Below are 27,901 nucleotides of genomic sequence, written 5' to 3' on the forward strand. Positions count from 1 at the left end.
ACCTCTCCCCAACAAAGAAAAAAAATATGGCTGTGAAAGCTATGGTGTGCCCCATAGCATACCCTTTTGTTCACACTTCTTTGCTTACGAATGTTCATTGGAATGACTCGTTGGTCTGCTATGAAGCCTCTGGCTTCTGATACTCTATTGATACTGGGTCCTTACTGGGGCTACTCTTAGATATCCTGTTGCTGCCCTGTGTTGTGGAGATCTTGCAGTTTTGGATCTGCAGGACCTGCTCCTTCATGCACTCCAGCAGTTCACTGATGGGGTAGATGTTGGGGTGAACCAATCCAAAGGCCTGGGTCTGTGTCTGAGAGGTATCTGAGCTGGTCAGCCTGAGGGCTTTCCTGATTTGATACTCTCAGTGCTGGGTCACCAGGCACCGCTGCTACCAGGGCCAGCTCTACCCTGCTGCCCAGGTGAGATACAGGGCCTGCTCTCCTCAGTGTTGCAGCCAGTGAGGGACATGGCCAGCTCTCCCACTCTCCTGACCCCAGGGCCAGCTCTTCTGTCTGCCATAGGTAGTGAGGGATGAAGGATGAGAAAGGGGCCTTTCTCCTTCATCCTCACCACAGCCCAGCAGAGGCAGGGCTGGCTCATCCACAATCCCCACATCCAGGGCTAGCTCTACTGTGCTGCAGCTGGTGAGCGACAAAAAGGGCAGAGGACATCTCTTCCTTGTCTATGCCATCACTTGGGAGATTGAGTGGTAGGGCCATTATCATAACTCCTGCGCTGTGTGCTACCCCGCCCCAGTACTGTAGCTGGAATGAGGCAGAGTCAGTTCTCTTGCTCTCATGGCCCCCAGGGCCAGCTCTCCCATGATGCCCAGGGGAGTGGTGGGGCCCTCAGACATCAACATGTCCCCGGGAGGCAGCCCAGACCAGGAAAGTCCACCTGGCCTTTGGAGGTAACAGACCCCCGCTGCTGCAGAGCCACAGACCCAGATGTAGCCCCCGTGTAGCAACACAGGCCAGGACCCCACCATGGTCCCAGGTGCCATCACCAGCTACTCACATCAGACTGTTTCTCACTCCCCTCAAGTCACCAGTCCTGCCCCTCTTCATCCTGCCCACACTCTTCTGTTTCTCTTTCTCTCCCATTTCTCCATCACTAACTTGCACCTCTTAGTGGTGCCTGGGGTCTCTGAGTTCTAAGGTTGTCTCAGGAGTGCTCTCAGGAGATCAACTTCCCGCTTGTGCGCTATGGTGCCAGGCAGGGGTCATCTCAGCCACGGTCTACATTCCCAGGCCTGAGAGGCGCCCGACTGTTGCTTGTCTCAGGCAAGCTCACTGTCCAGGCCTCATGGTGCCAGTCTGGTGGGTCATGCCACGCTTGCTCCTCCCCTAGCCCACCTGAGTGGCACCATGCTAGGATTAACTGTCTCACTCAACCCCAGGCAGGATTCTTCTAGTCACTGACTTGCTCCCGGTCCCAGGAGCTGTAGGGGCCTGTGTGGCGAGGGACTGGTGGTCCTTTCAGGCTTGCTTTCTTTCAGGGATGTTCACAGGGCAGAACACTGAGCATAGACATAGCCTATGTCCTCTCTGCCACCTACTGACGCACATGTGACACAGCAGCCACATCTGCAGGAAGTCAAGGTATTCTACTATGGGATCAGTCCTTGAGATACAAATGGAACTGATACATGCATATGGCCATGGGTGAGCAGGCTTGGGGGGCGGATGTTTAAGGGGCCCTAGCAGAATTAGAATCATGTGAGGGATGCTAGACAGGAAGGCCAAACAGTGGAAGTCTTGGATGGATGGGCTGTGGGAAGCCTGGTCACTGGAGTAGAGAAGTGGAGGCCCAAGGAGTTTGTTTACAGTGTCTTGAGCCAAGGAAGCACGTAACACTCCAAAGCATGGAGGAGAGTGGGCCAGGCAGAGACCCACTTATAATTCCAGCAGTGATTTGTGGTTGCTCAGCGTAGCTCTGGCTCGGCCTCCACTAAAGGAGGAGAGGAAGAAGAATGGAGCCAGCACCATGGCCTCCATCCTGCACGCCTGCAGCCGCGTGCCTGCCTCAAGGTGGGAAGGTCACACGTGGCATTCTGTGAAAGAAGAACGCTTCGGGATCATGCTAGCTTTCCGTAACCCAGAAGACTAGCAGAGTTTGTGGGTTGGGGTGAAAAAGTGGCACTTGGGGCCAGAGCAAGGGCTCAGTGGCTATGTGGTTTGCTGCGCATGCACGAGGAATGCTCATATCCCTGACACCCACATAAAAAGCAGAGTGTGGTAGAATGGAACCTCAGAGCTCAGAGGTGGGAGCTGGCCAGTCACTACAACCAAAATATGAAATTCCAGGTTCAGGAAGAGAGCCTGTTTCAAAAAATAAGGCGAAGAGTGATAGATGCATGAAATCAGCCTCTGACCTCTACGCCCCCCACGCACAGATGATCGCATCTGCACACATGTACACACATGCATAGACCACATACATAAGAAAAGGGGTAATCAGAGAAATTGATTATATGCTCTTATGTTTGAACTCTATTGACTGCTGAAAGCTTAATAAACTGTGCACGGAGCATTAGATGAGAGTAAATTCAATCTGAAGGTTTTGTCTGAGTGGGCCCCAGGGTCATAGACAATTTAGGAAGTGGAAGAAATGAGAAATGACTGTGGTAGGCATGAAACATGTTGCGTCATCAAGTGACTACATATAATCATATACAAGCAGGGCCATTCTGATGGGATTTTTAAATGTGTTTATAATAGACGTACATGTTCACGCATGTGTGGGTGCCTGTAAATGTGCATGTGTGTGCACATGTGTATTGAAGCCAGAAGTGGCCATGGGGTGTTGTGGAACATGGTTCAAAAATGGAGCCATGTGAGGTGAATTCTGAGTGCCTATGAGAAAACTGCAAGAGAACAAGAGTCTGTGGCCTGAGTTTTTTCAAAACAGAACTGTTCTTGGAATGTGGTTTTGGGTTCCTCCCAGGTGAGGCAGATAGGAGTGGGTTTGCTTCTGCTGCTGTTAGTCACGTGCTTCTGTGGAAAAGCATGGTTTTGCCCTGTGTAGTTTGTCTTTGTGATTGAACACTTTACTCATGTGGTTCTTCATAACTCTCAGAGCATAAATCATCTGATGCTCTGAATAAAGGTGGCTAATCGGACTCATTTTAGGCCCCGCCCTCTCAGATTTACACTGCCAATTACAGTAGTAGACAGGCGTCTTTTCCAATCATTTTTTACCTTATATTTTGAGACAGGGTCTCTCACTGAACTGATCAATTTTTTGAGAATGGGTGGCAGCTCTAGGGGTGTGCCTGCCTCCTTCCTCCCAGTGCTGGGGTTACAGACACCCCCATCACGTCTCTATTTTATGTGGGTGCTAGGAATCCAAACTCACATTCTCCTGCGTGCATGGCACTGGCCTTATGGACTCTGCATCTCTTCAGCCCCTCCGATGGGACTTTTAAGGCCTGGGCACTGAAGAAAAACCAGCATAGAAATTCAGCAGAAGGCAGCCAGTGGTAACATCTAGGAAGGCACAGTGGTTCTGTTCACATGTGCTTTAATTGTATTTTAGGATTGCTCTAAGTGCACAGGCTACCTTCTCCCATCACCTGGGCGAGCGTGCTTGTTACACTTCTTCTTGTTCTTTGGTTACTGTAAATGAGTTTCTGCCAAACTGCCAACAGCCAGGGAGATTTACAGCAGATTAACTTTCATCCCGTGTAATGAAATTGTCTCAGTATGTAAATCCAAGCTGCCTCGGACTCAGAGACCAAGAGGTGAAAACCCCGAGAGACCTGTGTAGAATACATTTAAGGTGAACCCATGTCTGGCCATAAATGCACGTAAATACATCAAGGCAAGCACTTTGCTGTGTGGAAGTCATTGTTAGTGTCTTGACACATTCACACCTGCCCATGTGAACACATCCTGCCTGGATCAGGACTCTCCTTTGTGGGTTCATAGTCTTACTGCTAGAATAATTTGAAAACTGACTTAGACAGAAGTTCCGGGCCATTTATTAGAGCTTTTGGTTAAAATAATAACAGGCTAGGCAACTGTAAATACCAGAAGATCCTGGGAGAAGGAAAATGCCCTTTGAGCTAGTGTCTGCCACAAGCGTAGAAAAGGGAACGAGAGTCCTCACAGAAACACTGAGAAAACACAGTGTGAGGGCAACATGCTTAGAATATGGCTGGTGTCCAATGAAGGGATAAAAGGGCAGGAGGAGGAGGGGAGGGGAGGGAGGGGAGTCATGACTTTTGAGTTAGAGCATGTTTGTCAGTGCAGATCTGTCAGGAACTGCCTGAAGGAAAGCACTCTGGGCTATATAAGTCCATTATCTCACTAGGGGAATAACCATTTCTCCCATTTCCTTAGCCTATTTTCATATGATTCAGCTTTCCTGAGGTGTTTTTGCTTGGTCAGGTGATTGACAGGCACAGTTGGCTTAACTCTTAAGTAGGAGACACAGTGTGTAGTCTTCTAATATTTGAGGCAGATCAGAACACTATGTTTCCTCTTAGAGCTAATAACAGAACTGCCAATCTAGTCTTTTGACGAGGAGAAAGCAGCTTTTCCATAATGTGGCCTAATGATAAATGCTTCTACATTTTCCTGTGTATTTTAAATCTTAAGAGAGCAGTTGTGGTATTTCCCTTTCTGGTGTTACCAGGGAGGGAGAGACATGGTGTCCAAAGCTGGTTAGGAGGGAGAAGTCTACCTTTAATGGCAGCCAAGCCTACTAATACCTATCTGGCTACTTAACAAACTACATGTTTTCTTTTTCTTTCTTAGTGAGGTATTTCGGGTGAAACTGCCCTGAATTAGGAATAACCTCTTCTCTCTTTAAAGAGGAAAGACAGTGTCATCTTATGATTACGTGTTATCCTCAAAGATTGCTACACTTAGGAACTTACCTGTTTCTAGCCAGTGGGAACTTTACAATGGAATGCAGAGTGGGTCCAGAGATAGGCGTTCAACTGCTAGACTCATCTAAGTTCCACAGCCTGCAGACATCTATTAGATGCTGGAGTGGCTGACGGCATGGTTTAAATGCCCCCTCACAAGGCCTTGCTATCCCATGCTGCACTTGGGAGAGTCAAGTCCACGGTGATGTTGAGAGAGACCCACTCAACTTCCCATCTGATAGTACTTCCCTACCATATAGAAGCTTCCAGAACATCTCTTGGAATGAAGGGATCTATAAGAGCCATACATATTAAAAAGAAAATAAGACATTGTAATTTGGGGAATTACATGGATAGCCCCATGCCAAGCTTGGTCAGATGCGATGAGTCTATAACCAAACCACATGCTACACCATTCTGCTTATGGCAGGGACTGAACATGAGCAGTTCTGCTTCTTGTCCTTGACAGTCAGCTTTATCTCGGATGGAAGCCAGAAATGTCTCTGATTCAATCGGCAGTTATGGCATGCTTGGAGGCCAACAGGATCAGGCATTTTTAGAGGCATTGATTCACATTCTGATTTCTTATCTTTCATTTTTCTTATTCTTTTACATGGTAACTTAATGAACGCAGACGCCAGGAAGTTATGTGCATCAGATATGTTGTTGGCCCTTAAAGATAAACCCCCAAACTCCTGCCTGGACACCAGGATGGGGCAGCTGAGTGCACAGCTTGTGGGATATATGGTTGAACTTCCTGGGTCTCCTAGTTCACTTTCCTGGGTCTCTGAACATTGAACTCTTCTCAGCCTCTAAACAGACACTCTCAGTGGCCACCCATCTTTGACCTGCTCCTGTTGCCCGGGAGTTTTGCCTGCTTTATTTATCTTACGTACTGACTTTTAATTAAACTGTTCTGGAACACACCCTTCTGTTTTCCAGGAAATTTATTCTTCAAGTTTGTGACACAAAGGACCCATATGCTGCTTGTCTGGCATAGCTTTGATGGCCTTTAATTATCTAGCACCCTAGCCTTTCCCCCATGAGTTATTCTCACCTGAGGCAAGAAAGTATATTCAAGATCATCCCATTCCACCCACTTCACTGGGCTATTATTTTAGGCCAAGATCCATTGGGACCAGAGACATTGACATTGGAGGAGCAAACAAGGAGTAAGGAAAGGGAGGGATAAGAGGGAAGTGGTGAGGTTGGGTTTGACTTTAGTTTGTCCATTGCAGTGAGCTAAGGAAAGCTTTGGGAGTCATGTGCCCTGGAGGGCTCTGCAGCTCATGGAGGCAAGTGTAAAAAAAAGAGAGTGGATCAATGTTGCCAGGATTGTTGGGGTCAGAGCATGGACTGGAAGCCTAAACAAATCAGGACTGGTCACTTGCCAATTAAAGAGACAGACTAGTACTGAGATGTTGGGAAAAGAGATTTCCTTAGTGTGATCACACTGGAAAGAGGACTACAGACGTCCACTAATGCCCTACCCCTAAGGCAATGTACGGGGGAGTTTAGGTTTAAATGGAGGGCTTGGTAAAGGAACTGTCTTCGCATCATGGACACAGCATTCCCTGCGCGCCTGTCTCTCCCACAGAGGGCTTTGACAAGTTGTCAGAGGTGTGTGAAATCTCTTCCTAGGAGACAAGCTCCTTTGGATCTTTCAGTGTTCTATTACTGTGAAGATGCACCCTGACCATGGCAGCTCGTACAGAGGAAAGCATTTAATTGGGGCTGGTTTACACTTTAGAGATATAGTCCACTGCCAGTATGACAGGAAGCCTGGTAGCATGCAGGCAAACAGAGTGCTGCAGAAGGAGCGGAGAGTTCTACATCCAGATGTGCAGGCAGCAGGTAGAGACTGGGCCTGGCTTGAGCATTTGAAACCCCAAAGCTCACCCCCATCCCCTAGTGACATGCTTCCTCCAACAAGGCCACATTTCCTATCTCCTGTCAAATAGCACCACTCCCTAATGACCAAGCACTCAAATCTATGAGCATACGGGGGTGGGGGGGGAGGTCATTTCCACACAAACCACTGCATCCTCCTCTGGTTAGTACCAGGCTTTAGCTTCTTCTAAAAGGACACTCCTGAGAAATTTCCTTTTTTCCTGGGATCCATCGTTTAAATATCCTGACAGCCACAGGGGCAAGTGGGCACAGGTGTCTCTTTGGAATACCTTCTTTCCTGCCAGGATGGTTAGATAAATGAAGTGAAAAAATGCAGAGCGTCGACAATCAATATAAATCACCACAAGAAGCAATAGTGATTCAGCCTGAAGCCCTGTCAGAAGGGTGTTCCAGAAGAAACAGGTAAGGAAACGCCAGATGTGATCCCAGCATTGTCCCTGGTGTACAGAGAGGCAATGTCCACTTCCTCATACTTCCTCCAGGGCCCCTCGTCCTCTATGGGTCACCTCTAAGACCTGAAACACAGGTGATCTGTAGATTCAAACATTCTAGGAGTATTTGGATTTTACTTTCTACAAATTCAAAACAGACCCAGCAGAACAAATACCAAACCTTGCCCCAGGCTATGACGATCTTTGTAGAAGATTTAACAGGTTAACACTGAAAATCATTCCTTCTACAACAACATCCCAGTTGCACGACATTTTCTGGAGAGACATACATTTTTGCTTGCCATCAGGAGTAAGCCAGTAAACAGCACCCCTCCGTAGCTCCTGCATCTGCTCCTCCCTCCAGGTTCCTGCCCTGCTTGAGTTCCTGCCCTGACTTTCCTCTGTGATGGAAGTGTAAGATAAAAATATGCCCCACCCCACCCTCTAGTTCCCTTTGCTCACAGTGTTTCATCACAGCAACAGAAGCCCTAGCCAAGACACTGCTGTAGCTAAAAGTACATACTGTAGGTTTAGTGAGAGGCCTTGTCTCAAAAAGATAAGCCAGAACAGAAGGTAGTCAAAATCAACCTTCGGTTTCCAACAGACACACACATTTTCAAGTCCTCCTTGCTGTCATATTTGCAGTCTCTGAATATAGGCTGGCCGTTTATAGTTGGGATATACTGGCTTTCACATTCTGATCCTATGAGCCACCTATTCTACTGGGTTCTCTTTTAGTTGTTAATAGTGTCCAGCTAATGAATGGTCTTTCCAGATATGTTTCATTAAGATACGCTCAGTTATCTCTGTCGATGATGCAATGATTCTGAATTCTTTCCAGTTTTATACCAAAATAAACATTTCCTCTCTTCAGTTGATTTATCCCATGGTGACGGAGCTGACTAACACATTTCTGAAACAGTGGGTGAGTAATTTGGCCCTGCCAGTATTTTCACTACTTTTGTGGACAGTAGTACATTGAGTCATCACACCTCCCTTAGCTCAGCCACACCAGTGTGTGTGTGTGTGTGTGTGTGTGTGTGTGTGTGTAGTATGCATACACATGTTTAGAGGTACACATGCTTCTGCATCTGTAGAGGCCAGAGGAGGACTTCAGTGCCCTTCTCAGTCATGTTCAGCCTTATTCCATTGAGATAGGGTCTGTCGCTTGACTTGGGGTTAGCAAGCTCCAATGATCCTCCTGCCTCTGTCCTCCGCAGCACTGGGGTCACAGACAAGCCCTCATATGACATCTTAGATCTAGCCTCAGCTCCGAAGTGTTTCACAGCAAGCACTTCAAGGACCTAATTATCTCTCCAGCCCAAACACCCACTTATTTAAACATTTTTTCTTTAATTTTAAGGGTGTGTGTGTGTGTGTGTGTGTGTGTGTGTGTGTGTGTGTGTGTGTGTGTACGTGTGCATGTGTGTGCCCCTGTGCACATGAGTTGCAACACCTACAGAGGACAGAAGAGGGCATGGATCCCCTGGAGCTGGAGTTACAAGTGTTTATAAAGCATCTGTGTTAGCTTTGGGAACAGAACTTGGATCCTTTGAAAAAAATAGTACATGCTCTTAACCACAGAGCTGTCTCTCCACCCTCTAATGCCTCGTTGTGACAGCCCGACATCATGGCATTCTGCATGCACCCCTCATAACCATGACTTGCACCCCCATGACTTGCACCCCCTCATAGTAGCAGAGTATGTTTACCACCTGTCTGATACTGTCTGTGCAGCCAAGCTGCGTAAAGCTCACTCCTTAGACTTGCGGGAGAATCAGGAAAACAACATCCCCTGTATTCTTGCATAAGAATCAAATCGCACCAGTGACTTTCAGCGTGCTGACCAGTTGGACGAGGTGAAATCACTGATTTACAGTTCACTTTCTTAAACCTTTCAAATACTCTGATGAAAGACTGCTGGACAGAAGAAAGTCTAATTGGTGCACTAATTTATTCAGCTTATATATTATTTGAAGTTTTGCCAGAAATTCCCAAGTAACCCTGTTCTCCCTGTTTTCCCTCTCTTTTCATTTCCTTTCTTTTTCATTCCATACTATCTTTTCTTCCTCCCCCCTTTTTTCTTCACCTGGTATCCTAGTTACTTTCTATATTTGTGACAACACACTGTGACCAAGGCGACGAATAAAAGAAGGTGTCTAATCTGGGGGCTCACGGTTCCAGAGAGTTTGAGTTCATTAGCATTATGGCAGGAAGCATGGCAGCAGGTGGGCAGGCAGGCAGGCCGGTGCTGCAGCAGAAGCTGGGGGCTCTTATCTGATCCACAAGCAGGAGGCGGAGGAGGTTGGGACCAACCGGGAATAGTGCGGACTTCCTGCTCCCGGTGACACCTCCAACAAGACCAACCTCCTAATCCTTTCTAAACAGTTCTTTCCACCAACTAGGCACTGAGTGTTCAAATAGTTGAGCTAATGGGGGCTATTCACACTCAAACCACCATACCTGAAACAGAATTTTTACATGAGACACTTGGTGTCCCTCCATTTGGCTATCAGACTGATATAATGGCTTTTTAAGAAACTCATATTTCTCCAGAAATCTTATGCTGGGAAAAGATAAAAGGCTGAATGCTGGTGAGAGCTAATAGAAGGAACTATTGTCCCCAGAGGAGATTTCACACAGTTCTGACAACTTGCCAACTCATTTTTTCAGGAGAGACTGAAGCTGAGACAATGATGATGGGCCAGACCACACACTGACAATGACTTCTTAGCAATCTATACGTCTGGCTTCTCTATTCAACCCCAAGCCTTGTGTTAGGACAGACATAGACTTGGGGTGAAGGGTCACTGGACCTCATTATTCAGCTTCCCAGAATGGTCACGTTGACTAAATCGCTGAGGTCACTTATCTGCTTAATTGGCCAACAGAGGATAGGTCACTAAACACAGCTTTTCTAGGCCTCCCAGGGCTATGGCCCTAAGCACTCTGGGAACAGTTCATAGGATGCAGCACGCTCTGTAGATTCATGTAATGCTTTGACTCAGAAAAACGATCCTGAATTATATTTTAGCCATTATTTTCACTTATTGCTTAGTTTTGAAACTCTAAATCAATGTATATTGGATTTTATTAACATCTTTCTATGTCTACCATATGGTCTTGTATATCCTTTGTCTCCAGTTCATTGTTTTCTAGGTAATTTGACAAGCCCTGATGTTTTATGCTTATTTTTATCTTGTCTTTTATTTATCTCTGTTTTGCTTCTGAAATAATTTTACTAGAGTGCTCTGAACTCTATTATATTTTCTAAAATCCTTCCGACACAGGGAAGTCAGGGTCCCCTCTCAAGGTTCTTAAACTCATTAATAGAAGAACTTAAGAACGGACTCAAATGGAAGCGCAAGGACAATTTTATTAGGAAAAAAATCAGGGCAGGCAAACTAAACAGCATAGTGGCTGCCACCAAGAGGGGGATGGAGGGGAGAAGAGGGGAGTAGAGTCAGACACATGACACATGACACATGGCCGACAAGCAGCCACATGATGGGGAGGAAGAGTTTAGTGAAGCCCCCCAAACACTGGGAGTCTGGGGCAGAAAAGCACAGCATGTCATTAAAGGGCTAATTAGCCCATCTATCTCTTTATCATGACTTAAGAAAAGCCCTTCTTCCTGACGGGTGATCCCTCCCAGGACCTTGCCATCTAGAGTATTAGGTCTCTATCTAGGCCAGAAATTCTAGTCTCTCAGCCAGGAGTTTTCTACCCCAACACTCCTGTGCTCAACCACTTAGCTTTTTATTGTTATGCAATGGTAATCTATGTTGTCGTTTCTTAGTGTCTGCCACTCCACAACTCTTCTTAGTTCATTTGTGATCATGTTACTGGAGTTGCTAGGCCCACAGCATTAGCCCTGTTATCCCTATAGGGCAGTTAAAGGGACAAAGTAGTAATGACAAGCAGGGAAAAATTCTCTCCATGTGACCATGTTGATGAGAAAAGCAAGGAGAGCCGGGCACAGTAGTGCATGCCTTAAAAAAAAAAAAAATTTTATTCAGATTACATCTCGACTGTTGTCCCCTCACTTGTATCTTCCCATTCCCCCTCCTTCCCTCTTCTACCCTATTCCCCTCCCCTAGGCCTCTGAAAGAAGGGGACCTCCTCCCCCACCATATGATCATAGCCTATCAAGTCTCATCAGGGTAACCTGCTTCCCCTTCCTTAATCCCAGCACTCAGGAGGCAGAGGCAGGCAGATTTCTGTGAATTCGAGGTCAGCCTGGTCTACAAAGTGAGTCCAGGACAGCCAAGGCTATACAGAGAAACCCTGTTTCAAGAAAAAGAAAGAAAGGAAAGAAAGAAAAAAAGAAAGAAAGAAAGAAAGAAAGAAAAGCAAGGACATTAAATGACCTCCTAGTCCATCTCTGGAGTCCCAAAGTGTGACCTCGGTTTAAATAGAGAGCCAGAGGCATGCATAGCAAGTGGTCATGGTCACAGTGTGGATCCATCATCATTAGTTCAGTGCCAGGCTCCCGTGCAAGGTGTTTTGACAAGCTGCCCGAACTATGGAAGTCTCTTCCTGGGACAGAACACCTTCTGTAGCTGGCACCAAGCTGCAGTCTTTTCACCCAGCACAAGACACCTGGGGAAAGCCTAGTTGAAGTTGATTATCTCAGTAGTCTGATGGCCAAGCAGAGCAACACAGAGTCTCTTTAGAATCTTCTCATTCCAGCCAGGATGGTTGGAAGCCTGACTCACTAGGGATGTCTTCTGTGTATGAATTCTCTGTATCTTGGAGGAGGGAACCACATCAGGATGCCTTTCAGAGCTTTCCTTACCTCCAGGTCCCATTTGGGTTGTTTCCCCGGAGATTAAAAACTATGTTTTTATTCTCTGTGTCGTCAGTTTTCTCTCCTAACAGTCTGCTTATTTTTCACCTCTTCTCCGTCATTTTCTTCACTTCTCAATGTGGGCTTTGTACACAGTAGTTTCTCCCCAAGACTGAGATTTATCCTGGGATGGGGTTTTAGCTTATGTATTTTTAAGGCTCCATAGAACTCAGGCTGCCAGGATCCCATCACATTGTGATTGCTCTTTTCTCTTGGCCTGTTTGCAATGGACACTAGTTAATTTTAAAGTTTGCCTGTTCTCATGGCTGTAGCAAGCACTGCAGTCTGTCTGTCTGTCTTTCCCTCCCTCACCTCTCTCCTCTTCCACCCACCTCCTGTTCCAGGAACAATTTAAGGTCCTAGACCTTTGATTTTGAGAATGTATTCTTCATTTCACGTGGTAATGCCAAAATCTGATTTCCTCTCTCAGACAGAGATAGGCATCCTATTGAGATGTTTGTTGTCTGTGAGTCACTAGCTAGCACAGACAAGATATATCACTGGGGAAGTGAGTTATTGGCAATATTGGCACCGCCTGCATCCTGCCTGGGAATCAGAAGACCCGAATTCAGGCTTTGTGCTCTGAGGCGTCCCAATCCTCAGAACACGTCTGCAGACACTCCCTTCATGGCCAAACGGGCTCTGGCTGGCTGCCTTCAGAGATCCGAGCATGCTGTTGACCTCTGCCTGTCTGTCTGTCCCTGGTGTCAATAACTCTTCTAATCAACTCCGTAGTTCCCAGTCACGTACCCGTTGTCCCCTTGAACCACTGGCTCCAGCCATAATCCGACACTAAGATCCTGTGTTTTCTTCTGTGCTTCCTAAAGACCATAGTCTGTAATTTGCTTCTGTATTTACTCATAATCTTAATCGTGTTGTTGGGAACAGAAGATAAAGACTGACCAGGAGGCCAGAGATCCCTCAGCAGCAGTGCTTAAGAATCCCTCCTTCGTGGAGGCCAGAAATGCGGAGCGAGAACTGTGTTGCCTGGTTCCTGGTCCGCTCTTACCCTTTGCCTGGAGTGAGGGTGTCACTGAAACGCGAGGAAGTATCTGGACATCTCGTGGTTGGACCATTTGCGCTGACTACCCCACCCTCCAGCCCACTCCTGTTTCTTCCGTAAGTGCTTTAGAAAGCTGTAGGGACACAGCAGCTTCACTAGTGGCCTCTCTGGTCACCAGGGACTCTGTGCGTAAGCCCTGTCCTTTTTTTTTTTTTTTTTTTTTTTTTTTTTTTTTTTTTTCTTTCTCTTCTACGCCTTCATCCATGCCTTTGTAGTAAACATCTTCCTAAAACTCGCCCTCTGTGGCTCCGCCCTGAGTTTCATTACTTGAATTTGTGAAACAACAAAATCTCCAAAAAGTACCCTGGCTCTGGGCAGTTTTGGTAGCTGCAGAGTTTCCTGGAGCCCTAGCTGCCACCTCGCCTCCACCCCACCCCCACTCCAGCAAAGTCCATCAAGGGCTGAGAGAGTCTCTACGCCCTTCTAAGACACCCCCCAAACTCCCATTCAATGTAGTTTATGAAATATGCCTATAAGGCAATTAACTAGCCCTTGAGATGCTCTTTTTTATTTAGAATATTTTGCATCATGCAATTAAAAAACAAAACAAAACAAAAACCAAAAACACCCCCCCCCCCCAGAAACCAAGTAACAACTTCAAAGTCATGGAAAATAAGACACAGAGAGCCTGGTTTACTCTGTCAAGGCCACAGAGCCGATGGTGGAGCCTGTTTTAAAATCCAGGCATCCTGGCTATTGAGCGACTGCTTACCTCTCTGATTCCTGGGGCTGTTCTTGCAGATCTTCAGGCATGCTTTCTCTTTCCACCCCGAAACCTGATGGAAAGTACGGTGTTTCTGCTTAGACCCCAGCTTCTCCAGTTGTGACTTGGCTTCTGCTCGTCTCAGCTGGATGCCTGAGGATGCCACTCTGTGTGTCATAGCTCATGTGTTCATTGAACGTATAAGGTGCCTTACCAATCCAACCCTGTAGAGACTATCCTGCTTCTGTGCTCTGCCATGGTTGCTCTGTCCCCTGACCCCGAAGATAATGGAAAAGAATCAGGAAGGAGCGCTATCACTAGGGATGAGAGCATCAGTCTATAGGGCACTTCCTGAGACTTCCAGTTCCTTATGTCTTGGGACAAGGACTTGGACTAGGCCGGAGCACATGGACAGTGACTGATATAATTTATCAATGAAAAGAAAGACGTTACTGAAAATGGAACTGGGCCAGAGAATGGCAAAAGCTTGGGTTGTCAACTGTGAGTGTGGTGAGGCTTTGTGGATTGTTTACAGAAGGCCAGCCAGCTTTCTACTGCACTTGGACATCACAGTTTATTGTTGCTGTTTTTGATATGTCCTGTCTCTTACAAGTACTCCTGGTGGGGTTTGTGCCTGTACGTTATGTTGGAAATTTTCCTGTGCTGTTAAGCTTGTTGAAAGCAGACTTTGGAAATGATGAGGTTTTCCTTTTGTTTACTCCAATTCTCCACCCTGCGCCCTGTCCTAGGCCAGCCTCACCCTCTGTAATGAGCACAGAGAACTATAACAAGCAGCTAAGAGTATGAAAAATACTGTGTTTTTGAGGACAGCTGGAAAATAAGCTTTAAAAAAAAGAGAGATTTATTTATTACATATACAGTGCTCTGCCTGCATGTGTGCCTGCACACCAGAAGAGGGCACCAGATCTCATTATAGAGGGCTGTGAGCCACCATGTGGTTGCTGGGAATTGAACTCAGGACCTCTGGAAAAGCAGCCAGTGTTCTTAGCCGCTGAGCCATCTCTCCAGCCAGAAAAATAGACTCTTTCCAGTAGAGTTGCTAGTATTTATCCCATGGTATAAAAATGCCTGGAACAGAACTAGGAACCCGGAAATTCAATGGAGAGAAGGCTCAGGTGGGAACTCAGTCCCCTGGGCCTCCTTGTTGGTTTCAGCTGGATGTTTGTAAGCCTCCAGGCTGCTGCTGCTCCTGCTGCTGTTCTGTCTGTCCCAGTGACTTCCCAGGGGCTGTACTCTTAAAGAAAACTGACTCCCTGTCTCTTACCAGCCACCAATGGTCAATAGGATGAGTCTTCTAATGACACTGGCTCACCGGTCATATAGCAAAGCGTACCAGAACAACATTGCAAAGGGGTGCACAGAAAGTGCTTTAGAAATCACGGGGTGTTTCATAGCTCCAGGAGTGGGGTCTCAGGGAGAAGCAGCGTCTTGGGTTTCTGTATCCATTCTGACAGTCCTCATCACCATTGGGCCTTCTGTGCAAAAAGGAAGACGGCTCACTGTAGTTGGCCAACTTAGAAGCCTCTGTGGCAAGAGGAGCGTCTGTTCCCAGGAAGCGAAGGCAAGTCCCAGCCTCTGCTGTCCCTGGCAGCAAGCAGGGGCCGTGGCCAGTGCTGACTAACTTCCAAGAGTGGTGAGATCCTGCTACTTTTCATTTCTACTCTGCTGCCTTAGAGAAAGTTTAGCTATAGTCAATAACAGGAAAAGGCTGCTTCCTTCTAACACTCTTAGTGCTGTCATCAGGGAATAGAAGCAGATGCTGGCCAACAAACAAACTGGAGCAGACTGACTCCAGTGGTGTTTTTCCCTAACTTGATTATTAGTGTGTGTGTATGTGTGTGTGTGTGTGTGTGTGTGTGTGTGTGTGTGTGTGTGTGGTGTTTTTCTCTAACTTGATTATTAGTGTGTGTGTGTGTGTGTGTGTGTGTGTGTGTGGTGTTTTTCTCTAACTTGATTATTAGTGTGTGTGTGTGTGTGTGTGTGTGTGCGTGTGTATGTGTACAAGTGCATGTGTATATTTTCATAAAAAGGCTAGAATTTGATGCTGGCTGTCTTCCTCAATCCTTCTTCATCTTGGATTTAGAGACAGGGTCTGTCACTGATCATGAAGGCCACTGATTGGGCAGCAAGCTCTGGAGATCGCCTTTTTCTGGTTCTCAGTGCTAAGTGGACAAGCATGTACTCCACGCCTGGTTTCTCTGCATCACGGGCTTCTGTACTCAATCATCGTTGTTTGCCCTGTGTCAATTAAGTCAGTTCCCCAGCCCTCCAGGCACTTTTACTCCTGAGTTACGTCAAAGTTGTTGGCATCATATGATTCACAGTGACTTGGGGGAGATTCACAAAGGGGAGATCAGTGTGGTCTTGTCCAAAATGGCAGGGACAGAGACCCAGCTTCATACTGCCACCTGCAGATGCCTGAGGTGTCCCATTATTCTTATAAGGGCCTCCTCTCAGGTAAAAAAAACTAAATTGTTGGCCATGAGCCAGAAAAGAATTTCATGGTCAACCAGTATGAAGCTGAGTTGAGCTTATTAAAAGGCATTTTGAGAGTATCTTATTGATTTTTATGACACATATGCAGTGTGTATGTGCATGTGTGTAGGTGTGTACATGTGTAAATATGAGCATGTGCATAGCCCATTTGTAGAGGTTAGAGGACAGGTTTTAGGAGTTACTTTTTTTCTTCCACCCTGAGTCCTGTCCTGGGGGTCAAACCCAGGTTATCGAGTCTTGTGATAAACATTTTTACTTGCTGAGCCATTTCGACAGCCACAAAGACTTTTCGAACATAGGCTTTTAAGCATATGAGCTGAGAGAAAGTGGTCTTTGGGAAGGCCGTGGGCACGGGTGTGGGCTTCTGAGAGAGGAGAGTCACGATTCAGTATCTTTACAGTGCTCATAGATAGGATATGGTGGCTTTGGAAACTATTATCTTCAAATGGTGGCTTAGGATCCTAAATAAGATCACAAGTGGCTCATGAGGGGACTGACAGGGTTCCAGTAGACAAGGTGAACTCTATGGAGACTATATAGGTGAGGTATACTCTAGGAGGACTGACAAGGTTACAGAGTAGGTGAGGTGTATTCTAGGGGGACAGACAAGGTTCCAGGAACAAAAGAAAAAAAGTCAAACTGTACAGGTGCTAAAAGAATTGGGTCACATAAAATAAGGGATCCATGACAAGCAAGCACTATTCACTCCACTCTGAATATTACTGCTCTTACGCAGAGGGCATTAGTGAAATCTCCAGCCTACTGGATGCTTGCTCCTCTTCAGCTATCCAGGAAAAGAATACCTTTGACGGGTGCTCATTGGGGACTATAAGGAAGAATAGCTCTGTCAGGTGGGCTCACTCAGGTGGTAGCTCACCACAGTAACTCTGCTCCCCTGGGAAGGAGGCACCGTTAAGGGCAGGGCAGGTGATGTGCTGGCCATCAAATGGCCCTGCTCAGGTTCCTTAGCTGCTCTTCTTTTTTCTTCAACCTCAGACTCACGTGGTATTTGAACTGAACTCAAAGAGTGATTTCTGTGAATGCTGTCAGGAGAATAGCACCCTCTCCCCCCACCCCCGCACCCCGGGTTGGGGGACATCAAGATTAGCATAGGGTCAGCTGGAGAGATGGCTTAGCAGTTGCAAGTATTCATTGCTTTGGGGGTAAGACTAGAGTTGAGTTCTCAGCACCCACATTGGGCAGCTTGTAATCGTCTGTGAGCACCAGCTCCAAGAGGTCTGATGCCCTGTTCTGGCCTCCATGGTGGCATCTGCACTCACTCAGTGGACACACAGACACACAGACACACAAACATACTAAAACAAACAAGATTAACATAGGAAAGAAGCCACTTGGCCAAAAGACTAAAGGTCCTTCCCTACCAGGGCTGTATATAACAGGGCAGAGAATGCTTGAGAAAAGCCCAGGGGATGCAAATGCAAAGACAAGTGATATGTTTCTGACCCATAAGGGTTCATGACCTTGAGCTGTAGACCTTCCCCAGCTCTCTGACCTCGTCATTCTCAGCTTGCCTTTCTCTTTCATAATAAACTAGCTCTGCTCTACTGCTAGCTCTGTATCCCTGAGCCCATTCTTTGGTCCAGCATGCAAGAACCTGGAGATCTCTGCAGGTGCCCCCTGGACTCCATGTCACATGAGGCTTTTCCTGGGCTGACATGAGGCCCCCAGCTAGTGAATCTAATACAGACCAAACAACTGCGCCAGCATAACTCGGTGAGCTAAGGAGTTCACTGAGGTTATTCACAGGGTATGGGTGAGGAGCACAGGTGACTCAAAGGCAGCTGTGTCACCAAAGAGCCTGCCCCAGCTTGAGCAGTGACTCATGAACGCTGTACATCAGGAGCGCAGGGTGACCTGCAGGCAACCTGCAGCCCAGCATAGCTGCTCAGTTTCCTGCACAGCAGCTGCTTGCTCCTTTTTAAAAGCTGGAGCGGGGATCCTAGTGAATCCCTAAGATTTAGCTTTTTCAGACTTGTGACGTTTGTTTGCTTCTGGAGTCTCATGACACTTCCTGGAAGGAATATTTCCTTTGGGGGGAAAATGAGCCACACATCTCTGATCTACAGCATAGTGCTAGGAAACAAGGGTTTTCATCAACTCCAGTTTCACCCATGTTCTTCTTCCTTCCCTGGTAACTGCACCATCGTCCCTGAGGTGAATTGAAAAGGACAACCGAAGGACAAGGCATATGATAGTTTACAGTCACTGTGTCTTTACTCTGAGCAGGGTACCTGGCTCGTCACAGGTATCCACTACATAACTGTTGAATGAGGGTATTGTTCATTTCTACAACGCCCATCTTTCAGGCGTTTCTCACAGTTTCCTCCTGTGAAGCCTTTACAGACCATTGTATTGCATAGAGATCTCTTTCACACTTGGTGATGTCCGTCCACGTGGGGTCCATAGCTGCTCGCTCCATCATGGTGCCCTACATCTCTGTATTTGCTCTTCTGTGCATCTCCCCAGGCTGCCCCGAAGAATTCCTCCCCCTACACCTTCTTGGCTCTTTCCTCAGTGTTGCCATACTGGCTAGCATGTACCCACTGAAGCATCCTCACAGTACCTGCTAACTTCACCTGGGCTTGAAAATACATACACTTGAAGGCTGCATCATTTTAGAATACTTTTTATTTATCATTCGACAATTTCATCCATGTAACGAGGATGTATATACGCAGTACCTCTTGCTAATATGCAGCTCTGATCTCCCCTTCCTCTCTCCCAGGATCATCAGCACAGATTCCTTCACCTTGTGACCTCTCCTACTGTTTGTATAATCCATTGAATCCAACTAGTGCTCCGCACATGCGCTCAAGTCAGCCACAGGAGCATGCATAATCTACCAGTGGCCACACCTCCCAAAGAAAAATGGTAACCTTTCCTGCTGGCTCCCATAAACTGCAAATGGCTCCTTGGCTAGGGTTGGAGCCTCGTGAGACTGTCTCTAAGTTATTCTAGAATAACTTAGCCAAGTTGATATCATGGAGCGCCTATGTAGATAAGCATAGCTGCTGTGCCTTCACGCATGCACTGGCTCTGTTGTGTCAGAGGCAGCATTTCACAATACCCTAGCTCTGATTTTCTTCTCACTCTCTGTCCTGTGCTGCTCCTGAACTTTTTAGTTTGGAGTTGATAGAGGTGTTCCATGTAGGACTGAGGACTCAACAGTTAACTTATTTCTAGCACTTTTGCCCTTTTGCCAGGTATTATTCTTTGCATGAACCGGTATCCATTCATGGGGGGTGAGGGGGAGGAAAAGAAAAGAAAAGAAAAAGAGAAGAAAAAAGAATCTCTGAGCATGTTGAAAGCTCAGTGGTAATCCATGGGTCTAAACAAATAACAAGACGGCAGTTTGACAACCTGTCCACTTAGCAAAACAATAGTAGTAGGTTTCTCTAAGTAGGTCTGGAAGAGGTGCTGGTTAGGACATGTCTGCGATCCATGCGTATGATCACCAGAGTCTCCTGGTCTGCTCAGGTGTATGAGTGTGCAGCAGCCACACCTGTTTGCCTTTCCTTTGTGTCTCTCTGTATGACTGTATCTGTGTTTCTCTCAGTTCTGTTGGCTGGAGAAACAGATTTAAAATGGAAGGGGAAGCGAGCCTTCCTAACACCACAGCTACCGAGTACCCTGAAGCAGAGCACGATTGCTCATAGGCTCATGGGCCAGGACAGTCCTCCAAGGCGGTGGGAGATGGCGTTCACCTCCTTCTTCCGACATGGTTTATTTGTGTCTTCTTCTCTCTACCAGTGACTTGTATAATTGGAAGACCCCAAACCCCCCATTTTCAGAGAAGCTATAGGTCCTTATCAGCCTGTTGAAAACTGTTTTAAGGTAAGAGGACATTGGATGATTTTTCCCCTTAAGCATTATTGGGGAGAGTAAAAGTGGCAGCCAGAAAACCTACTGGCTAAAGTAAGGTCTCTGAGGTCAGTCAAGAACCTGAGGAATTGCCCACTGGATTTCTACAAAGCAGACCTTTATCCCCATACTAACCAGTGAGCCATGCCTTCCTCATGAAGTTGGACACAGGTATAAGGAGAAACCCTCAGAAACTGGAAGGATTTGAAGGTATAAATAACTCCCAACTTTTGGAAATTTCTCAGAAATTTACAACAGCCAAGATTTAGCTAAAGACAGACAGAGAAAACTTCCCATGGGGCAATCATTGCCCAGAGGAGAGAAATGAGGAAAACAGACCAGAAGAAGGGGTTCAGAGACTCACTAGTATTGTCTGAGGGGGCCCTGAGTGCTGATCTATTTGAATTTAAGACAAAAATATCCATAAAGCTCTGCTCCTGTGTGTAAGAGGCCTCCCCAAAGCTCTGACCACTGCGGGAGAATGTGGACAGTGAACTGAAGGCCTCTTTAAAGACCTTCCAAGTTCTAGGGTACAGAGTCTCAGGCAAGAAGGCTCAGCTGTGTGTCACTGAGGCCACATACCAAGGCTACAACCTAGAGAGTGGAAAGCGATCACTTTCCCACAACTGTATTTCAGCTATCCCGCAAATCCCTACACTTCACTGTCCTGGATGCTGGACAGTGCTGGCTATGGCTAATGGGATTTGAGAAGAAAGCCAAACTTCTCTGTGCCTGTACTGAGGGTGGAGGTGTGCAGCTTTTGTGACTGACAACTGAGCCTTGACTTTGTGTCTGCCTCAGCCTTGGCCTCCCAGACTAAGCCATTCCACTTGTATGTAGATGAGGCCAGAGGCATTGCCTAGGGGGTTTCTTTTGCAAACCCTGGGACCCCAGAAAAGACCAGTAGCATATCTGTCCAAGAGATTTGACGTGGTCATGCCAGATGGTCGGCATGCACAAGAGCCATAGCTGCCAAAGCTCTGCTGGCAAAATAAGATGACAAATTTACTTGAGAGCATGAACTGTTCCTGACTGCCCCACACTTTGTTGGGTGTTGGGCCTCATGGCTGAATCTGTCAGCCCTCTGAGGCCTTGAGGACAGAACCAAGCCTGGCTCGAGTTTCAGGAACAATCTCTGGTAAATACTTTCGCGTAGAAATGACACAGCATAGTCCATCCAAGCACATCCTGGTGTGAGCCCTGCTTGCCAAAAGGCACATAACACAAACCAATTGGTCCCACAATATCAGGCCACTTTATGTCCTAGGAGATGTCATATCTCCTGGCACCTTATGCCCCGCCCACTCCCTATTCTCTATATAACAGAAAGCCTCCATAATAAAGTTGAAACCTCCCTCCAACTAGGCTCCCAACTCAGTGTATTTTTCCTCCAGGCATTGTAGGAGGAGGCTAGGTTGCTGACACTCATTATCCCGCTCAGCCCCCAGGGAGAGGAAATGGCAGGCCCAAGTACCCTCCCATTCCAGCCTTACCTGCCAGGTAAGAGACCCAGCAGTTGGGGACCTGCTGAGTGGTTAGCTAGAGGGGGGTCTACACAAACAGACAGTTTAGCAGAAGCTGAGTTAACTACGGCATCCTGACCTTGGGTTCCTAGACTGCAGCTGAGGAATTCTCCATGGGACTCTCCATCAAGAAGATAAAATTGTAGTCAAACCTGAAATGACCTCAGCAAGAATTCAAGATGGGAGAGCCTTTGCACTATCTCACTCCATCACAGTAAGGCCTGGCCAGTGTTTGAAGGCCTCTCAGACCTAGGCCTTCTCTAGAACTCCTGAAGTTTCTTAGCTTTTTTTCAGCTGATGTCCGCAAGTGCGCGTGCTCGCGAGGGTGGGGGGTGGCACCTCCTTTTGCAAATCAGGCTTGTTCCTCCTGTTACTGTCTAAACCCAGGTGACAACTATAGGCTTCACCTTTTTCAAACCTACTTTATTTGGGGTTCTTTAAATGCTTATACCTCCCTTCCAACTCACCATAGATAGGAGAGAAAAGAGGTTAATGGGAACAGGAGAAGTAGACCTTTTTGAATTCAGTTCCTGGGAGCGATTCCCCTGGCTTAGTCGGCTGTATTTCAGCAGACCAGCAATTCCACCAAAGTTGCTGCTGGAACCTGGAACAGCAGCTGGAAACCAGAGTCCCAAAGATTTCTCTTTGGAGCGGCATCTCAAAGTGGAGCAATGAACAGCCAAACAATACCAAGACCCAAAAGACCCCAGCTTCCTGTTGTGGGCTCATACATATATCTTCTCTCAGAATCTGTACTAGGATGTTTTTAAGCTGGCAAAAACCAAATCCCTCGCCCCCACCCCACAAAGTGATATGACTTCTAAGTGGATAAACATCACCTGTTCTCTCACAAGTCTGTTCCCCATCCCACACTTGCAATCAAAACAAACAAACAAACAAACATGTTTACATCCACTACAGACAACTTAGGGAAAAGACTGTAGCCTCCCTCCTGCCTGCTGTCTGAGATGGCTTCCAAATTGTTTATGCCTAAGAATACCCCGTACTCACACCTCTTTGGGACACCTGAAATCAAACTGCCAAGCTCAAGCTGGCTACATTCATGTTGCTCTCTTCAGTTATGGCCCCAATATCAATATCAGTCAGTATCAATTGGAACATCACCACACCTGGCCTGGATTCTTTTTACAAACTCTCAGGGACTTAAATAAATTCACTAGATGAAATGGCCAGTGGTCTGAGATGCTCTGTGCCTGCTGTCTCCTCCAAAGGACCCTTATTTTTAGAGTAAGAAAAAATAGGACAAAACAGAAACTTTTGTTTCATTCAAGACCCTCTACAACTAAATGAGACTATGATACCCATTAGCCCCTGGTCCCCATGCCTTATATCTCTTCTATACCAGTCCATCTACATCAACTTACCATCTTAGATCTTGGGGATGCCCTCTTCACTATCTCTTTACACCCCAAATTTCAACCCCTTTTCCTCCCTACCTGGGAAGACCCAAACAACTAATGTAGCCAGCTTTGTACCAAGGATTCTAGATCAGCACCCACCATTTTATTCAAGCTCTACAATAGGACTTCCCCTCCCTTGACTTACAACCATGTTTCCTCCTACAGTATGTGGGTGACCTCTTTTTTGTAGGCTTTCCTACAATTTTTGTTTAACACATACCATTTGTCTTTTTTTTTTTTTTTTTTTTTTTTTGAGACAGGCTTTCTCTGTGTAACCTTGTAGCCTTGGCCATCCTGGAACTTGGTCTCTAGACCAGGCTGGCCTTGAATTCAGAGATTTGGCTGCCTCTGCCTCCAGAGTGCTGGAATTAAAGGCGTATGTCTCCACTGCCTGACCCCATTTGTCTTCTTAAGTCACTTGCCTCATTTGAAGTAGAAAGACCCACCTCAACTCCAGACCTCTTGAGGTATAAAGACCCACCACCTTAACTCCAGATCTCTTGAGGTTTAAAGACCCACCCTGAACTTGGGTCACACCTTTTCCTGGCAATCTATAGAAAGGGCCGAGAAAGAAGTTTAAGCTCTTTGCTTGTTTGCCCCTGTTCTTGCTGATAAGTTCATTCCTTCACTGACATTTAGAGCCTACTTCTTCAGTATTCTGGCTTATACCAGAGACCAGCTGAGTCATCCAGCCCTGTGGGCTAAACATCTATTGGATTCTTGGACTTTCTGTTGGTAGTCACTGCTGGACTAGCTGGGACACAGCCTGTGAGCCATTCTACTGAATCCCTTTTTATATATTCATCCCATCAGTTATGTTCCTCAGGAGAACCCTTATTAACACAGCACGTCTTCAAAGATAAGGCCCAAGTATGCCAGCCATCAGTAACATACGTAGATCTCTCCTTCTCTGGTCATTCTTGGTCCATCACACTTATTCAAGTACAGCAACTCCATGCCTAACTCCAGAGGGAACATACTTCCTTGTTGAGCCTTTTCATCTTTTTCCAAGTTTGGATCCCTGACTTCTCCCTAATTGTTCATTTTCTCCAGGAAGCCATTGAAGGGGCTCCGTTGATGAACCTCTCTCAGCACCCTCTACTCTCCCACATAGCAATTTAAAACAGTCTCTACAGTCTCTACTCTAATCTTAACAGATCCTTTCCAGCCTTTCTTTCTCTTTCATTATCTTAACCAGGTCCCAAACCTCATACACGTTTATACAATCAGGCTTGATTGGTAAAGGGTAGACCCTTTGTCTAGAGACCCTAGTTGCGGTCTCCCTCATCATCCCCTGAGGCTAACAAAATATCCTCCATAGTCTTCTCATTGTTATTTGTACACATTCACTTAAAATATGTCATTATCAGCCACCAGACCCTCTAACCCTACCACCTGCAGGAGTTAAGGTCCTCCACCTCAATCTCTTGGACTCCAACCTAACCTTCCAGCCTTCCCCACCTGCCATCTCCCTATTCACCTCCTCTGAAGCTTGCTCTCTTTGCTCACTCATCACTCCCACACTCACGTTTCACACTTCATCCTCAGCCCCTTCTCCCACATCTATGACTATGGCTTCATCTGAAATCCAGACTGATTCGTAGATGGGAGCTCACTGACGGCATCTCCTCTTTGCAGCTGGCTATGGCACCATCCCAGGCCACCCTTGTTCTCCACATCCCTACACTCGTAGGAAGGTTAGACCCCTCCCACCTTGTATCACTTTACAGCAGGCAAAACAGGAGCCCTGACTTTTTCATCAGAGATGCATATCAGCATCTATACAGACTCAAATGCACCAATAACATTACTCAGTCCAACATCCTAATCCTGAGGCCATAGCCTCCAAACAGACAGGGCCCTAAAAGTAGTCCTTTTTAACCTAACTTCTGCCTCCTCGCATGGATTCATCTATTATGTCTCCAAAAGGCCCCAAACCCTTCCCCGGCCCTAAAAGGGGGTCCCCGTCTATAGACACCTACCTCCTCATGTCCCATGGAAGCCAAGCAAGTTAAAGCTGCCCTTTGTGCAAACACAAAGCAGAGAGAGAGAGAGAGAGAGAGACAGAGACACACACACACACACACACACACAGAGAGAGAGAGAGAGAGACAGAGAGAGAGACAGAGAGACAGAGAGACAGAGATAGACAGAGACAGACAGAGACAGACAGAGACAGAGACAGAGACAGTGACGGAGAGAGAGAGAGACAGAGAGACCCAGAAGTGGGACAAAGCTGTGAGCTCTCAAACCTGACCCCACTGATATACTTCCTCCAAGAAGCTGCACCTTCAAAAGCATCCATAGCATCCCCAAACAGTGCCAACAACTGGGGCTCAAGTATTTGAGCCTGTGAAAACATTTCTTATTCACACCACCACAGGTGCTGTGTCCAAAGCCTACAGGATGAACTGGCCCCAAACCAATGGAGAAGACTAGAAAGCCAATGAGTAAAGTCATACATTGGGACCGTCTGATGTTTGGTAGGCAAGCCAGGAGCTCACATTCACTGTCACTGTTACCATCAATGGAGAGAAAGAAAGAATGTTAACAGCTGTGTGTCCAGAGGATGATGTCAACACAGGAAGACTATAATTCCAGGAGTTCAGTCCTGCAGTGCTGAGGACTCAGGAATGCCGTGCTTTCTAGAGTCCCTGCTCAGGATATGGCTTCTGGTGCTCCTTCCTTGCTTCCATCTATGTGGCTCTCCCTGATGGGCCTATTTCACGCTGCGGCTGCTGCTATCTCCCCACCTCCCCCGGTCATCGACTCTCTCTAGGAATTTTAAATTATTCTAGATAACTATGTAAGAATAAATGATTGTGGCCCATTTGCAGTAATAGGTACACTCAGACTTCATCGCAGAGTCACAAATAAGCAGTATCCACTAGGCTCCTGCCTTCCTGAACTGACAGCTAGTGATCTCAGTTCAGCCTGGGGCTAAAAGGTCACAAGCAGTCTGCTTTGCAACTGAGCACCGATGGTGAGCTTTAGATGAGGTCTTCTGTCTTCAATCCAAAGAATGGGGAGCTTAGAAAGATGGTAACTCTCTCAGGAACTCAGCTAGTAAGAAATTCAAGGAGCAGAAAAATACAATCCGGGACTATAAAAACTATTGTTTTGTGCCAAATTGGTGCCAGCCATTTTTACTTTTTCTCTACACTGATGTCCAACTTTACAAGGTTCAAAATAAATGGCTTATTTTTCCCCCTCCACTCTTCAACACTTTTTTTATTATGAAGTAAAGTGTTCAGTTTCTAATTCAGCTCATTATTATCTTATCCAAAAATATTATTTTATCTAAAAATACCTAGCTTGGTTTCCAGTCACAGGTGAGTCCATTGAACAAATGTTGATCCTTTCAAAAGTCTGTTTCTACATTCCTTCACTCCCTCCGATGGCCAGCTTTCTCCACAAAAATGTTCTTCCTTCTCTCATTCATCCTGTTATCTTCCTAGATTCCATTAAAATATCATGCATCTTTATAAGCTTCCCCAGACTTCCCAAGGTGGAAATGACGCCTCTCTCCCTGCATATTGTAAGCCATTCCATTGTTAGCTGGGTTTGTGTGTAGTTTCCTCAATGCAGTCAGCGCCTCCTCTTTCCTCTCTCCCTGTTCCCCTTGCCTGCATAACTATAGGTGAGGCAGGCATGTAGGACAGAGAGGAATGTTTAAGAGAGGTGAAGAGTAGTGTGTGCAAGTGAGAAATGACAGAGGACTAGAAACTCCATCAGTCTGTGGCCTTCAAGTAACACAGGTGAGCATGTCTGTCCAGGTAACTGGCCCACGAAAGGTCTCAGGCTTCTAGGCACAGGACCATCCGGCTTTCTCTAGCTCTGTCCCGCTTCTGACGTCAGAAGTGCTTTACTCGCTTGACACATGATAATGTCCCTACCACTCTCTGTGTGTACCTAGTCCAGTTTCTTCTTTCTAGACACAAGAACCTGGAAATCTGCAGCTGTGTGCCACCATGACATATGGGGATGTGGACAAGGCCCTGGCCCTGTAGTCTGACAGTTCTTATAACTAAAGTGGTAGGGTGGTCCATCCTTTGGGCCTAGGCCTGCCCTTCCCCCACCCCCTGAATGGCCTCCTAATTTTCTTCTGAAAGTTCCACCGCAGCCTCTATCCCTACTTGCAGCATTGATGCTAAGAGCTAAGAATCAATCCTGTGTCATGTTTTGGATCCTGCCTGAGACCATTGTCTAAAGAATCCTTCACCAGGGGCTGAATTCTAGCCTTCCCATGTTTGTTTGTGTATGTGTGTGTGTGTGTGTGTGTGTGTGTGTGTGTGTCTGTGTGTGTCTGTGTGTGTCTGTGTGTGTGTCTGTGTGTGTGTGTAAAAGTTCATGTATATGTTTGTATATGTACACATGCACGTGAAAGCCCAGCTATGGAGGCCAGATGTCACCCTCAGCTACTTTCCTCAGGTACTGCCTGTCTTGGTTTTGGAAAACAGGGTTCCTCACACTAACCTGAAGCTTGTCAAATAGGCAAGGCTAGCTGGCTAGCAAGCCTCCAGGATCCTCTTGTCTTGCATTCCATCGTGTCTAGGTACTTAAAAAACAAAACAAAACAAAATGCGGATTCTAAATATTGCACTAAGATGTTCATGCATTTTCCCAACTGAGCCTTTCCCTCACTCTGACTTCTGCACTTCTGCCATCTATACCTGATTCTAACTGGGTACGTATCTCACCACTCAAAACAGAAACTTGCTTCAA

General features: G+C 46.5%; 1 protein-coding gene and 1 non-coding gene across 2 annotated transcripts in view; one reads left to right on the plus strand and one right to left on the minus strand.

Annotated features, from left to right (window-relative positions):
* The window catches only part of Tslp (thymic stromal lymphopoietin), a 160,214-nt gene that overhangs the window by 20,854 nt on the left and 111,459 nt on the right, over window positions 1–27,901 (plus strand). The window lies entirely within an intron of this gene.
* On the minus strand, window positions 1,478–1,609 carry LOC127204823 (small nucleolar RNA SNORA17). Its single transcript, XR_007832523.1, has one exon. It is a non-coding gene; the product is annotated as a small nucleolar RNA SNORA17 (small nucleolar RNA).

The sequence above is a fragment of the Acomys russatus genome, chromosome 20 (genome assembly GCF_903995435.1).
Source record: "Acomys russatus chromosome 20, mAcoRus1.1, whole genome shotgun sequence".
NCBI classification, from domain to species: Eukaryota; Metazoa; Chordata; class Mammalia; order Rodentia; family Muridae; genus Acomys; species Acomys russatus.